This window comes from Trichosurus vulpecula, chromosome 9, assembly GCF_011100635.1.
Source record: "Trichosurus vulpecula isolate mTriVul1 chromosome 9, mTriVul1.pri, whole genome shotgun sequence".
Taxonomy (NCBI): Eukaryota; Metazoa; Chordata; class Mammalia; order Diprotodontia; family Phalangeridae; genus Trichosurus; species Trichosurus vulpecula.
In genome coordinates, this window is record NC_050581.1 from 131,433,418 (window position 1) to 131,448,284 (window position 14,867).

Consider the following 14,867-nt stretch of genomic DNA (forward strand, 5'->3'; position numbering starts at 1 on the left):
GTAAAATATCATATCACTAGCTCCCACTAACCCATTGGCACTAAATTACTTCAACTACTAATTACTTCAACACGTAGGGCTGTAGAGAGCAGGCCACTGAGGGGACAGAATTTAGAACAGATGCCTCAGGAAATGACTGGAACATGAAGTTCTCATCAGAAGAGTAGGTCCTAAAACTTTTAAAACCTAAAGCCATCTTGGGAAGAACTGAAAGAAGTAGGATCAGGATTGCAAGCATAATCGGAATCATAAAAAGAGGATTTTAAAAGGTGGAGAGTTGTACAGTGGATACAGTATCCTGGATCCAGAATCAGAAGACCTGGCAGTCATGTCCTGTCTCTTATTTTCACTTCCTGTGTGATCTAGGGCAAGTAACTTAAACTCACCCAGGCCTACGTTTCATCATCTCTAAAAGTTTGCCCTCAGAAATTCCCCTTTAGATCCTCTGGTCCAAAGGAAAAAGGAAGAAACTGCCCAAATAATTCTGGGCTACAAACACTCTGAGATTTTGTATGGTCCTTGAGCATGTGAAGCTGCTATGTCCTCAAAAAAATTGTCTACTTACTTTTTTTTGGAAAGAGACAGAATAAAATTTCTCCAGGGTCAAGGGAAAACACCACAGTCTTTAAAGCAGAGACCTTCTTTGGCAACAGATCAGAACCAACTGAAGCTTTCCACCAATCAAGCAGAATTCATCCCAGCTGTTCCAAATCCTCCCCCCTCCTCTACCAAGGCTAGTAGAAGCAGGTGTGCACTGAGAAATTGTACGTAGTGGCCTACCATTCTGGGAATTTACATAACCTACTTCTTTTGTATGCAATCCCTCACTGGCCTCTGTACTACATGGAACAGGGCAAAAAAAAAGGACTTTGTAATTACCTCTCAGAATAGTTTCCTATGTGAGAATATTTGAAGACCTGAAGTATTTTATCATTCAGCTACCTGGCTCAGCTCATTTTTTGTAAAGTTGTCTCCTTTCCTTTAGGGAATTCTCATGATGAGAAATGCCTGGATGTGCACTCAACCATACTGGACAAGCCTTTTTATTAGAACAATTCTGTACATTAATCAGCAATAAGGGGGTTAATGATGCTCTTATTCAAAGACTCTCAATTATGTTTGAACATTAACACCCCATTAAGATGAATGACAATGCATAGTAAGTAGTGTTTCCATTTGAAATTGAAATTGTATCAATTAGCTTTTAAACTAGCCTAAATAAATTCAATTTGGTAGGTAAGAGTGAATCAGATGCCATGATTTTGAATAAAGAGATTTCTAAAAAAAATTCTGATTTTCTTCCAAAGATTCATTCCAATAATGATATAGGTGTCTTTCAAAGCAATCACATTAATATAGTCCATCACTTCATAAAGTACCAAGTGTGCCTAAAAGTATGTTGCAGTTATTAGAATCCCTTTTTTTTGAAAGGGGAATCAGGAACTGAGAAATGAAAGGATGCTTGAATGTATCCAATAGAAGCATATGTTTTAGTGCTATAAGAGACATCTCTAAGAGATCATATAGTCTAACCTTTAAATTTTAAAGAAAGGGAAATCAAGACCCAGATAACATCAGTGATTGGCCCAAGGTCACATAGTACAGTAAGTCAGAGAATTGAAATTTGAATACAGGTCATATGACAAAAATCTACTTGCATTTCCATTATTCCATATTGGCCCTCAAAAATCACTTGGAAGGCAATGTTCAGAAGGCAGAAAGAATTGAGTTTGATGTTCGATAGTAGTGATCTTGGAGACATTGCCCACCAAGTTGCATTATCTTTTCAAACAATGTCTTAGATGAATGAGTGAATGAGATGATATATGTAAAGCACTTTGCAAACCTCAAAACACTATATAAATACTAGTTATTATTATTAATTTTAAAAGTAGTTTTATATAGTATGCTAAATCCTAGGGATGAAATAGCAAAGTAACAGTCCCTACTCTTGAGAAGCTCATGTTCTAATAAGGGAGACATTATACACATATTAGGAGGTTTCAGTTACAAGTCAGACAGAAAACATGGTCCTCACAGTACAGCAGCAAAGCGTGGCAATGCCAATTCTTTCATATTATTTTCACTGACAAAATCCTATCTCTTTCTGGTGGAGAACTGTTTGACAGCACCAGGGACTTTGATCATAGGGACTTTGTGTTTGATAGCTGTGGCTCGAACACCCACAGAAACAGCTGCCAGGCCATATCTCCACAGAGTTTTCTTCCTGGGACGATGACTAAGGCTCAGTGGTATGTGATGGGCTGTAATACCAGCAGTCCTGGGGGCACTGCCACATCTGGGCCTCTTGGATTAACTTGCCCATTGTCGATAACTGGTTAGTCAGCAGTTGATGTTTGTGTTGGCAAGAAAAGTGTGCCTCTTCTCCACATTGATCATTCCCTCATTGATTCTCCACATTGATTATTATATGACAGACATAGGGACAAAGTTGGAAGTAGGGCTGGTGGTCTAGAAGGCATGGCTATGGGCCATTGCCAGTTGTCTTGACTTTTGTCCTGCTGCTAGACTTTGATGACTCTGGAAAGAAAGAGTGAGGCTGATGACTTTATGCAACTCTACCTCACTTAAATCCAATTTACACGCAAGTCAAGAAATAACCCGTGATGTCACTGGTCTTCTTTGAAAACAAAGGTTGAACAACAAACATATTCCTGTGGTTCTTGGGCTCAGGGCCCAAGGCTATCTCCTTTGGAATCTGAGGGAGGTGGTGGTTTTGTGGGTTGACTTGTCTAGCGCATTCTGCCTCCTGTCTCATTAACATAGAGTACGCTGAGATGAAAGAAATAATATTAGATCCTATTTGCATAAAGCCTTAAGGTTTATAAAGTACTTTTCTCACAATACTGTGTGGTAGATCATTAGGTGTTATTATCACATTTTACACATGAGGAAGCCAAGGCACAGAGAAGCTAAGCAATTTGCCCTGAATCACACAGCTAGTAAGTTTCAAAATGAATCTTCATACTATGATGAAACCGATTCCAGATAGACTATTCCATTCTCATTAAAGCAGTTACGACACTTATGGCGCCTTTCTCTCATATATGGGGCCCTCAGAAGAGATGCCTTAAGTTTTAGGGTAAGCTCTGGATCTATAGCCACTCAAAATCATAGTTCCCACAAGGCCATACTTACATGCTTACTTTGGCTAGTCAACCAGAAGACACAAAGTCATTTAATGAAATAGGATAGCCAGAAAGTAACAATAGAAAATCTCATCCCACAAACCTCTACCACACTCTCCTACATATTCACATTCCAGTGAGAGAAAGGAAATATGTAGTGCATTAGTGCATATTCCTAAGGAATACATATGGCTCGGGCACAAGCATGGAGGATGTCTTTGATGTTGTAGTATGATAGGTATCTTCTAGTAATGATATTGAATTGCTCTCTCTGGCTCTGTTCCCTGCTGGGCACTGTGCTTTGTTGGCTCTGTACCTGGATATCTCATTCTGTCTTTACCATTCCCCTCTAGGTAGTGAGCTTCTATTGCTCCCTATCCTTCTCACTCCTTGGCTTCTCTACTCTCAATTGGATATATCACTCTTGCTGGACTCACTGTTTCCTGCTACACTAAAGGTTCTAAGCTTCTTCTCTTTAGAATCATTTGTGGCAATCTCAGTTTCAGTGTTTTAGGGCATAGTGATTAGAAGGCATCTCCCTGACAACAGTGGACTGACTGGTATATCTTTAGTCCTAGGCAAAGGCTATGAACCAGCAACCATAGTTAATACAAGGTAGGTAGAGTGTCTCAGGCTAATGTTGTCTTTTCTTTGCACTCCTCCATCTAAAGCTAAGATTACAGTTTTCATCCCAGCATCCGATTTAGGCATAAAAATTCTCAGGAAGCTCTTTTGCTAGGCATGCAAATAAAAGAAAGCAAAAACACAAGGTTATTTCCCAACTATCAAACTTCTCCTGAGCTTATGGATCACACGAGTTGTCTGTTGGCATGCTCAAACCCACTGGCTCATGGTCCCAACTCTGAGTTTCTGAATATTTCAGGTTATCACTATTTCCATAGGTTCTTTGTGCACACTCTGTTCTCTACATAGCTCCATAAATAGAATATTAGACAAGAAAGGAAATGCCTCTGGGTTCATCCTTCACCAATCTATCTAATCAGAGACCCACTAGTGGTTACCAACACCGTTTCTTTCTTGCAGCGGTCATCATCTTCAGTGCTATTATCTAATTCTATCTCTAGTGAGCGAGATCTGTTTCTCAGTCTACATAGCTAATTCTCCATACTCCTCTGCTCATACTTGTGAGGGAATTTGAATAACTTCTCAATACATTGCATTTGTTGCCCTGCCTGGTTTTAACTCCATTGAACAAAACACCCTCCCAAGTTAAGCTCATCACTTCCAATTTTGTCAGCACATTGCTAACTTAAATCTTGATTGATGTCACCTCCCTCAGCCTCCTCTCCCCTGTGATTAGAGGGCTGGAGGACATAGTACCAAATTCCTCCCAAAGCCTCCCTTTACAGCAGAAACTAGACTCTCAAATCATTCCACTTTGCATCTGATGCTCTCCATGGAAGAAAATATCCCCCGTTGCCTCCTCCACCTTTCTTGCCTTTTTGGTTTATTGCCTGCCCCTCTGTTGAACTGTAAGCTCCTTGAGGGCAAGAACTATCTTTTTATTAATTATATCCTCAGAATTTAGCACAGTACTTGGCACATAGTAGGCACTTAAATATTTCTTGAATTGTATTGGATTGCCTGGGTATTTCAGATGCATTATTTTTGCTCCAAGGCTCTCTTGTAGACTGATGAGTTGTCTGATCATTCAACTACCTGGTATAGGATAGATAACAACCTCTTTATACAGTGATACTTGAGCCATGACTCTATAATCTATTGTGCTTTTACACACAACCCATGTTATCTTCAAGACCTCTCATTTCTACATTAGGCTGTTGTATTAAACCAGATGCCACAAGGCAGGCATTAGTCATGTGGCTCTTTTAGTTCATGGAGATTACTATTATGGCATCCACCACCTTGCACAGACTGAAGCATAACTCTTTTTACTTAGGCATCCCTAAGTTTCCCAGGCTATATGATTTAGTCCGTGCTTGCTTCTCCCATCTTTCCTATTTCCTTTTAAGGACAACAGAACAAAAAAAAATGTTTTGAGTTGTGCATTATTCTGAAAGTTCCATAGAAGTTCAATGTTAATGCTAATGACACTTTATATTTCATGATGATATTTATAAATTAGCTAGTACCTATTAGCCTTGAGCTTCTAAATAAAATTATGCATGTTGAAAACAATCAGGAAATAGACTAGTCAATAATACCGGTATCACTACTAAGTTTGGGCTTAAATAATATTAACACCATACATTTGAAAAAATCAATTTCAACAAATATTATCAAGTGCCTCGTGCTACGTGCTAGGGACAAAAAAGATAACATATGGGTCCCTGTTCTCAAGGAGTTGCCATGATGTACCAAGTCAAGTCAAATCAAGCCAATACTCATGTATTAAGCCCTAAATGCCAAGCAGTGCACTAAACACTGGGCATTGGCTCCCAACCTGAGAGACATTATAATCTAATGGAGGACACGCAAACAAACAACTATATACAAACAAGATATATGGGGGTGGGGGAATTGGAAACTGTTGCAGAGGGAAAACACTAGCATTGAAGGGAATTGAGAAAGGCTTCTCGCAGGAGATAGGATTTTAGCTAAGACTTAAAGTTAACCAAAAAAGTAGGAGGCAGAATAAAAAAAGGATGCAACTTCAGTCTGCCTCAGTTTCCCCATCTGTAACATGGGAATAATAACAGCATCTACCTCCCAGGGTTATTGTGAGGATCAAGTGAAATCATATTGATGAAGTATTTTGCACTGCCTAAAGAACTATGTAAATTCTTGCATTTATTAGCCCAGATAGATTCTATAACTCGCCCATGGCCACACCACTAGTAAGAGTCAGAAGAGGAGTTCAAAGCTAGGTTTTTCTGTCTCCAAACCAATATATTATCTGCTAAGCTATATTGCCTCACCTGTTGTGGTTATTTATATAGCATTTTAAAGTTTGTAAAATATATTATGTAAATTCTCCTATTTGAGCCTCACAATAACTCTACAAAGTATGTGTATTTATCCCCATCTGATAGATGAAAAAAATGAGGCTCAGAGAGATCAAGCCCATGGTTACAAAGCTAGCAAGTGTGTGGTGCTGAATTTGAACCCAAATCTCTACTGGCTCCAAGACAAGTATTCTTTGGACTTCCCACACTATTCCTCTAGGCATTTGGGAACCACTGAAGGGTTCTGAGTAGTGTGTAAACAGAATTTACCATAAGCAAGGTATACAAGAAAAATAAACTTGGTAGTAGAGTGGGACTTGACTGTTTCAAAACATTTACATGTAGAATGAACCAGTTGACCTTCACTGCAGCCCCGCCAGGTAAATAGCACAGATATTATTTCTTATTCTTTTATGGACAGACAGGTCCTGCACTTATACATTTTGGGGGTGAAAGAGAATTTTCTCTTGATATATCCTAACTGCATAGGACCTCTCTTCTAAAAGGGAGGTTGCATCTTATAAGTAATGGAGGAGCTGGGATGGGGAGAATGGAGAGGGGAGAAGGAGGGAAGGGAGCTGGCAAAAGGTAAGTGTGTTGAATCAATGATTCAGGGTCCGAAGGCTCACAGGTAGACTTGGAGAAAGAGGACAGGTAATATACATACATACATGCATACATACATACATACATTCACACATTGTGTATACATACACATATAAATATATACGCACAAACACATCTGTATACACACATATGTGTATACATACACACATGTATATCCAATATTGATTGGACCCAGAGCCAGCCAGTCACTGAGCTAGGGCTTGAGGAGCAGGAAACATCTGACTTGTTGGGGAGAATGAAATGGGTGCCTGGTTTTAAGGGAGAAAGAAACCAGTAGAGGAGGAGAGAGGACTGGCAGCATCCTGATTGAGGCAGAAACAGGAACTAGATTATTTAGCTAAGGAATCTCAAAACTGTGAACCAAGAAGATTTATTTAAAGTTTCTTCATGAGTTTCAAATGGGCCTTCACTTTCTGGTAATTTACTAAGTTGGGTTTTTTTGGAGGGGGGAAAGGCAGGGCAATTGGGGTTAAGTGACTTGCCGAAGGTCACACAGCTAGTAAGTGTGAAAAGTGTGTGAGGACACATTTGAACTCGGGTCTTCCTGACTCCAGGGCCAATTTTCTACTCACTGTGCCACCTAGCTGCCCCAATTTACTAAGTTTGAAAAGAGTTTTAGTATTCAATGGCCTTCTTAAGCAACTGATTTAATTAGAAGTATGTGGTCACAGACACTGAGAAATCTTGGGAAGTCCTATCCCTAGGTTTTGGTTGTTCACAGAATACTTAAGAAATGTCCTAGATTCATAAACTACAATGATATAACTTTAATCCATTGATCTCATGTTCTAAATGAGAAAACTAAAGCCCAGGGACAAGAACTTCCCTAAGGACTAGGCCTCTCTTTCTGAGTTTCTCTTCCCTTATTAATTAATGGGCCTAATCCTCTGTGTTTCTTTTATACCTGATACTTTCAGCAATAAAAAAAAAATTATTGTTCATCTTGATACCCTTTCTGATTTTGCTTTCTCTCCTTAATGTCTTCCCTCAAGCCTTAATTGACCCTCAGTGTTATAGGTTTGCTCCTTTCTCTTCTCATTTCTTGAAACTGCCTAACCCAATATGTTGTTGCAAGCTACTTCACAATCGGTAACTCAAGATGAAAAAGACTCTCTACTTTTCTTCTAATTTATCCAAACACATTTCTACAAAGAGAACAGATATTCTATAGGAAACAGCCAAATTATTTCACTGAGACCTTGGAAAGTAAAAATATCACATCTAGGGACTGGAAATATGTTTTAGAGTCATCAAGCTGGGAAAAGATTTTACCTGGAGCATATGAAAAGGTCATAGACACTGCAATCTAAGTTTTGCAGTCACAGGACCAAGGAATCTGTAATTCCTTTCTAACTGATATAGGGTGAAAATGTCAATTGTACTATATCAGTGAGAGAGGCAAATCTAAAGAAAACTGATATGTAATGGAAGTGTGATAATCATCCACTTTGTTTTCACTATTAGGCACAGGGACTGGATCTGTGATTTCAGTGGTAAAGGGAATTCTGAGTGAGGAGAGCCCCCTCTTCCTCACCCCACCAATGTATGCCTGAAGCTGCCTTCCGCAAATTTGAATCCTAGAGAGACACCTGTAGTACTGAGAGAGATGCTTCATTATCAGTCTTTTGAAGCATGGCTGGTCATTGTTTCAGTCAAAATTCTAGAGTCTTTCAGAGTTGTTTTCCTTCAAATTATTGTGGTCATTACATAATTATTTTCTGGGATCTGGTCACTTCATTCTATATCAATTCATACAGGTCTGCCCATATTTCTCTTCATTTGTTAAATTCATCATTTCCTGTGACACAAAAAAAAATTCCATTGCATTCAAATACCACAATTTATTCATCCATTCTTCAGTGGGACACCTATTTTCTTTGCACTTCTGTGCTACAACAGCAAATAACAAAAACAACAACAAGAAACATTTATATACAATTTTAATGTTTGCGATTTAAGCATTACATTAAAAATACAAACATTATAAATATTATATATGAATACAACCATTATATAAAATCTCATTTGATCATCAACCCTGCTGCAATTGTATGCTACCCTATGAGATTGGGGCTATTGCTACCCCTATTTTATAGGTAACAAAACTGAAGTACATAGCTAGCCAGTAAATCCTAAGTTAACCAGGTAGGTTTCAACCATCAAAATTCACCTTCCTTTAGGCAGAACACCCTCAGGTAAGGGGAAGGAGAGAAGTGGAGAAAAAAGAAGGGATTGGAGGGGGAGAGAAGGGGAGAAGAGATGCGCTTTCTCCTCCAGAGCCATCTGGGTCCAGTGGCCAGTTATCAGGAGATGGCCTAGGATTCAGTGGGAACCCATGGCTAGATTTCTTTCTTAAAGACCAAGCCTTAAACCCAATTCACTCTGGATCTCATACACTAAACAACTATAGGTCCCTGCCCTACCCAAGCACCACTTAACAGTTATTTTTTGGGCCCTCCAGGCTCAGAGTGAATGTAAATAGCAACTGTTTCTCTTTTGGCTAGCAACCCTGAGGGTCTTCTCCACCCAGTTTGATTTTTTTTATTAAAAGGGCCTTCCCATGATTCACTTTTTAGAGAAGCCTATTCACTGAATGGTCATTACTTCACTCAAAGTGAGAATTTGTACTCGAAAAGAACTTCTCTACTTAAATGTTGTTATTTCTTCATCTAAATCTATAAGATTACCCCTTAATAAATTGATTAGTATTATACTAAATCTGTAAAGTAATTTAGGTAGTACTATCATTTTCATTATATTGGCAAAGCCCAATCATGAGCAATTGCTATCTCTATAATTATTTGTTTTACCTTATTTCATTTTTTTAAGTAAAATCAATGTATTTTAAGATTCGTAAAACTGCCCTGAAAGAGGAACTTTCCTAGAAAACTCTCAATACAAAATAATACTTTTCTTGTATCATCTTAATGTGCAGAAATAATCAAAGCAGAAAACAACCATAAAACTTGCTCACTAATTGGGGAACAGAGAAAATACATGTGGGAGAAAAGTATAGTCACATTTCAAGAATTTGGTGATGACTTCAAGTACCAGATAATATAAAAAGTTCACATGATTAAATTTGTTAAATTTTTGGCATCAGCAATAGAGTCTTCAGTCACTGAGTATTAACATAAGTCATAAGTGTTTAGGTTTATTGGAAACATCAGAATGCAAGCAAATATAGTTACCTATGAAATAAAAGTTCCCACGTGGAATGGCGGTTTCTACATCCATTACTGTATATACTAGCAATAGGTCTGTAAGAAAAGAAGCTTTCTGAATATATAACAGAGATCATGAAGTAATAAACATCAGACCTTGGACAAAGCAAACACAGTATAAGAAGAAGTCATTTGTATAAGATGTGGACTAAGAGGGGGTGGGGCCAAGATGGCAGCTGGAAAGCAGGGACTTGCTTAAGCTCTCCCTCAGGTCCCTTCAAACACCTATAAAAATGGCTCTGAACAAATTCTAAAGCTGCAGAACCCACAAAATAGCAGAGGTAAGCAGGACTCCAGCCCAGGACAGACTGGATGGTCACTGGGAAGGGTCTATCACAAGGAGCTGGGAGCAGAGCGGAGCAGCCAGGACCAACCAGACCAGGAGCCAGGCAGAACAGGCCCTAGGGCCCTGAATCATTTAGCTGTGGCAGTTACCAGACTTCTCAACCCACAAACTCCAAAGACAACACAGCAGGTTAGTGGGAAAAACTTCTGAGACAGAGTGAAAGGAGTTTTCCATCAGCCACTGCCCCAGGGGCCGAGGAGATGGTGCAGCTCTGAGGCTGCTTCCAGAGCTACACCTGCAGTTGCTTCTGGCCCCAGGCCCACCTGGTGGGAGGAATCAAGCAGCAGACCAGAGCAGGAGTGCAAAGCCTGCTTTGCCCTGCCTAGATCTGGGCCACAATCCTGGTTGGCGGTTCTTGGGGGAGGAGAAGTGCTGCTGTGGCAGAGCTTTCTGTGTAGAATTAGCTCTGAAAACAGCAGCACAGCTCCTAAAGCCTAGGACAAAGTACTCTCTACTCTACAAGCAGTCATACCCTGACAAAAAGCTCAAGGGTCAAGTAGTTGGCTGGGAACACGAACAGGCAGTGAAAATGGACTCAGATTCAGACTCAAACTTTGAAATCTTTCTCTGATGACAAAGAAGACCAAAACATACAGCTAGAAGAAGTCAACAAAGTCAAAGAGCCTACATCAAAAGCCTCCAGGAAAAAATATGAATTGGTCTTAGACCATGGAAGAGCTCAACAAGGATTTGGAAAAGCAAGTTAGAGTAGTAGAGGAAAAATTGGGAAGAGAAATGAGGGTGATGCAAGAAAACCATGAAAAACAAATCAATGACTTACTAAAGGAGACCCAAAAAATACTGAAGAAAAATGGCACCTTAAAGAATAGACTAATGCAAATGGCAAAAGAGCTCCAAAAAGCCAATGAGGAGAAGAATGCCTTGAAAGGCAGAATTGGCCAAATGGGAAAGGAGGCCCAAAAGACCACTGAAGAAAATACTACCTTAAAAATTAGATTGGAGCAAGTGGAAGCTAGTGACTATGAGAAACCAAGATATTATAAAACAGAAGCAAAGGAATGAAAAAATGGAATATGATGTGAAATATCTCATTGGAAAAACCACTGACCTGGAAAACAGATCCAGGAGAGATAATTTAAAAATTCTTGGACTACCTGAAAGCCATGATCAAAAAAAGAGCCTAGATATCATCTTTCAAGAAATTATCAAGGAGAACTGCCCTGATATTCTAGAAACAGAGGGTAAAATAGAAATCAAAAGAATCCACCGATTGCCTCCTGAAAAAGATCCCATAAAAAAAAAACTCCTAGGAATATTGTTGCCAAATTCCAGAGTTCCCAGATCAAGGAGAAAATACTGCAAGAAGCCAGAAAGAAACAATTTGAGTATTGTGGAAACACAATCAGGATAACACAAGATCTAGCAGGTTCTACATTAAGGGATTGAAGGGCTTGGAATATGATATTCCAGAGGTCAATGGAGCTAGGATTAAAACCAAGAATCACCTACCCAGCAAAACTGAGTATCATGCTCCAAGGTAAAATATGGATTTTTAATAAAATAGAGGACTTTCAAACTTTCTCAGTGAAAAGACCAGAGCTGAATAGAAAATTTGACCTTCAAACACAAGAATCAAGAGAAGCATGAACAGGTAAACCAGAAAGAGAAATCATAAGGGACTTACTAAAGTTGAACTGTGTTGTTTACATTCCTATATGGAAAGATGATGTGTATAATTCATGAGACCTCAGTATTAGGTAGCTGAAGGGAATATAGAAGGGAATAGAGAGAGACAGAGACAGAGGCAGAGAGACAGAGGGCACAGGGTGACTTGAAAATGAAGGGATGATATCTAAAAAAATAAAATCAAATTAAGGGATGAGAGAGGAATATATTGATAGAGGGAGAAAGGGAGAGATAGAATGGGGTAAATTATCTCACATAAAAGTGGCAAGAAAAAGCAGTTCTGTTGGAAGGGAAGAGGGGGCAGGTGAGGGGGAATGAGTGAATCTTGCTCTCATTGTATTTGACCTGAAGAGGGAATAACATACACACTCAATTGGGTATCTTACCCCACAGGAAAGAAGGAGGACAGGGATAAAAAAGGGGGGGGTGATACGGGGGAGGGAAGATAGGAGGAGGTAATCAAAAGCAAATACTTTCGAAAAGGGACAGGGTCAAGGGAGAAAATTGAATAAAGGAGGAAAGGACAGGAGGAAACAAAATATAGTTAGTCTTTCACAACATGAGTATTATGGAAGGATTTTGCATAATGATACACGTGTGGCCTATGTTGAATTGCTTGCCTTCTTGGGGGGGGGGGGAGGGAAGGGGGGAGAGAATTTGGAACTCAAAATTTTAAAAGCAGATGTTCAAAAGAAAGTTGTTTTTTCATGCAACTTGGAAATAAGATATACAGGCAATGGGGAATAGAAATCTATCTTGCCATATAAGAAAGTAAGGGAAAAGGGGAGTGGGGGAGTGGGGTGACGGAATATATGCCATCTTGAAGTGAGGGGGAGGGTAGAAGTGGGGAGAAAATTTGTAATTCAAAATATTATGGAAATCAATGCTGAAAACTAAAAATATTAAATAAATAATAATAATAAAAAGATATGGACTAATAGCCAAACAGATGTTCTCCAAGAAATTCTATCTAGATTTTTGCTGGTACTCAACTGAGACCACTTGGTAGTGGGTAGAGACAGTAAAAAGCAGAGCTGTATGTCTGCCCAGATATTTCAGGAAATCTTACAACACTATGAGGCTGCTGTCCTTCAGAAGTGGGCAGGCCAGCATAGGGATACCATCTCCAGTTGTTCTGATGAATATTTGGCCACTGGACCCAGATGGCTCTGGAGGAGAAAGTGAGGCTGGTGACCTCCCTCACACAAATCAAAGTCAACTGTAAATCATGTCATCATTTCCATGTTGTCATAGTCCTCTTCAAAAATGAAGGACAAACACAACCTGTGAGTAGCACAAGCCACATGAATAGGGACCCAGCCAGTTGGGTAACTCTGCTTGTCCCCTCCCTCTCCCTCTGCTGTGATCATGTAGATGCATATAGAAAAGAAGAACTAACTCCTAAAAAGATTTATCCTAACGTAGATAATCATGTAGGTGGAATCAAGCCCTTCCATAGGGTACTTTTAATACATAAATGTGTGTATTTCCATATTTATAAGTAACAAACATCCCGATCCCCTAACTAAAGTAATGAGTATCAGTTAACAAGTAACTTCCAGTCACCTGATAGAGCAATCCTCCTTACCTTACAACCTTTGATTGAGCAAGAATTATATGTAACTCAGTGGCTTCTCCTGGGCACATAAAGACTGGTATTCTCCTAAGAAGAAAGAGCACAAAAACAGATCCTCAGAGAAAACCATTTGACTAATAGTATGCTTGAAACACAGTTGCCACTTGCCTCCTGACATGATTTTCAAAGAAAAGTCATGCTTAGGCTTAGAAACCATACATATTGTTTCTAATGCTGGTATCTTTAGAAATATAAATATAGCACTGAAACCATGCATTGTATTTCTAAATGATCTAAAACATACCTGAATTATAAATTAAGGAAATAAACTCCATAAATGAAAAGAACAGAAAAACAATAATTAAACACTGCATCATTATAAAGACTAAACTTGGTTAGGAAAGGGAGGTGAGAAAATAAATGCATCTTAATACTTTCTAGAGATAGGGTACTATAGGTGAAAAAGAAGGCATACACTATCAGACATAGTTAATGCATTAGCTAATTTTTTAAGCTACTTTTTTCCTTTCTTTCTTTGGAAAAAAAGACTCTGCTCAGGAGGATGGCTTCCAGGGTAGAAGAGCAGGGAGAGATATATTTAGAAATGTAGAACAAAAACTAGCAATATTTTTTTTAAATTAGGAAATAAACTGAAAATGAGGACAGATTTCAGTATTATCCTTTGATGGGAATGCTAAGCGTATGGTGAAAACATTTTTCTTTTGTTTCTTTACAAATGGAATTGGATTAATCTTTCTTGAGACTCAGTGCCTAGCTGTTGCATAGGTCTTTAGTGAGAAGGGCATTGACATGGAAAATGATTTCTTCTCTATCTCTTCCGCTGACTCACTGTAATAACTCTGGGCAAATGACTTCAGTATGACTAAAATTTTCCAAACTGTAAAACTGAATCTAGAATACTTGCTTCCTTCCTTTCCCTCTAGGATGGTTAACCAGATTTTTTTTTTAGTTTTTTTAAGTGTTTGGAGCATTTAAAAGATAGACTCATGTACAGTCAGAAGGTATTTGATTTTGTTCCAGATTGTTTCCACAAAATTATCTGCTCTGGCCTTGTGCCAATTATCCGTCTGTATCCAATTATTCTCTCATGAGAGGCAGATGATTCCCTTGAGTAAGCTCAGTGATTATCATCCCTTTAGAATGGGAGCCTCTTGAGGGAAGGGAGCCTATTTTTGCTTTTTTCTGTATCCCTAGTCTTTAATACAGCATCTGGCCCATAGAAAGCACCTAATAAATGCTTATTCATTGGTGTCTTTGAGGCCTTTTGGACAAGCCCTCCTCATTCCCAATTTTACTAATGGTATTCTCTAGACTAGTGTGCCCTCCAGCCTCCTCTCTGTCCATACAAAT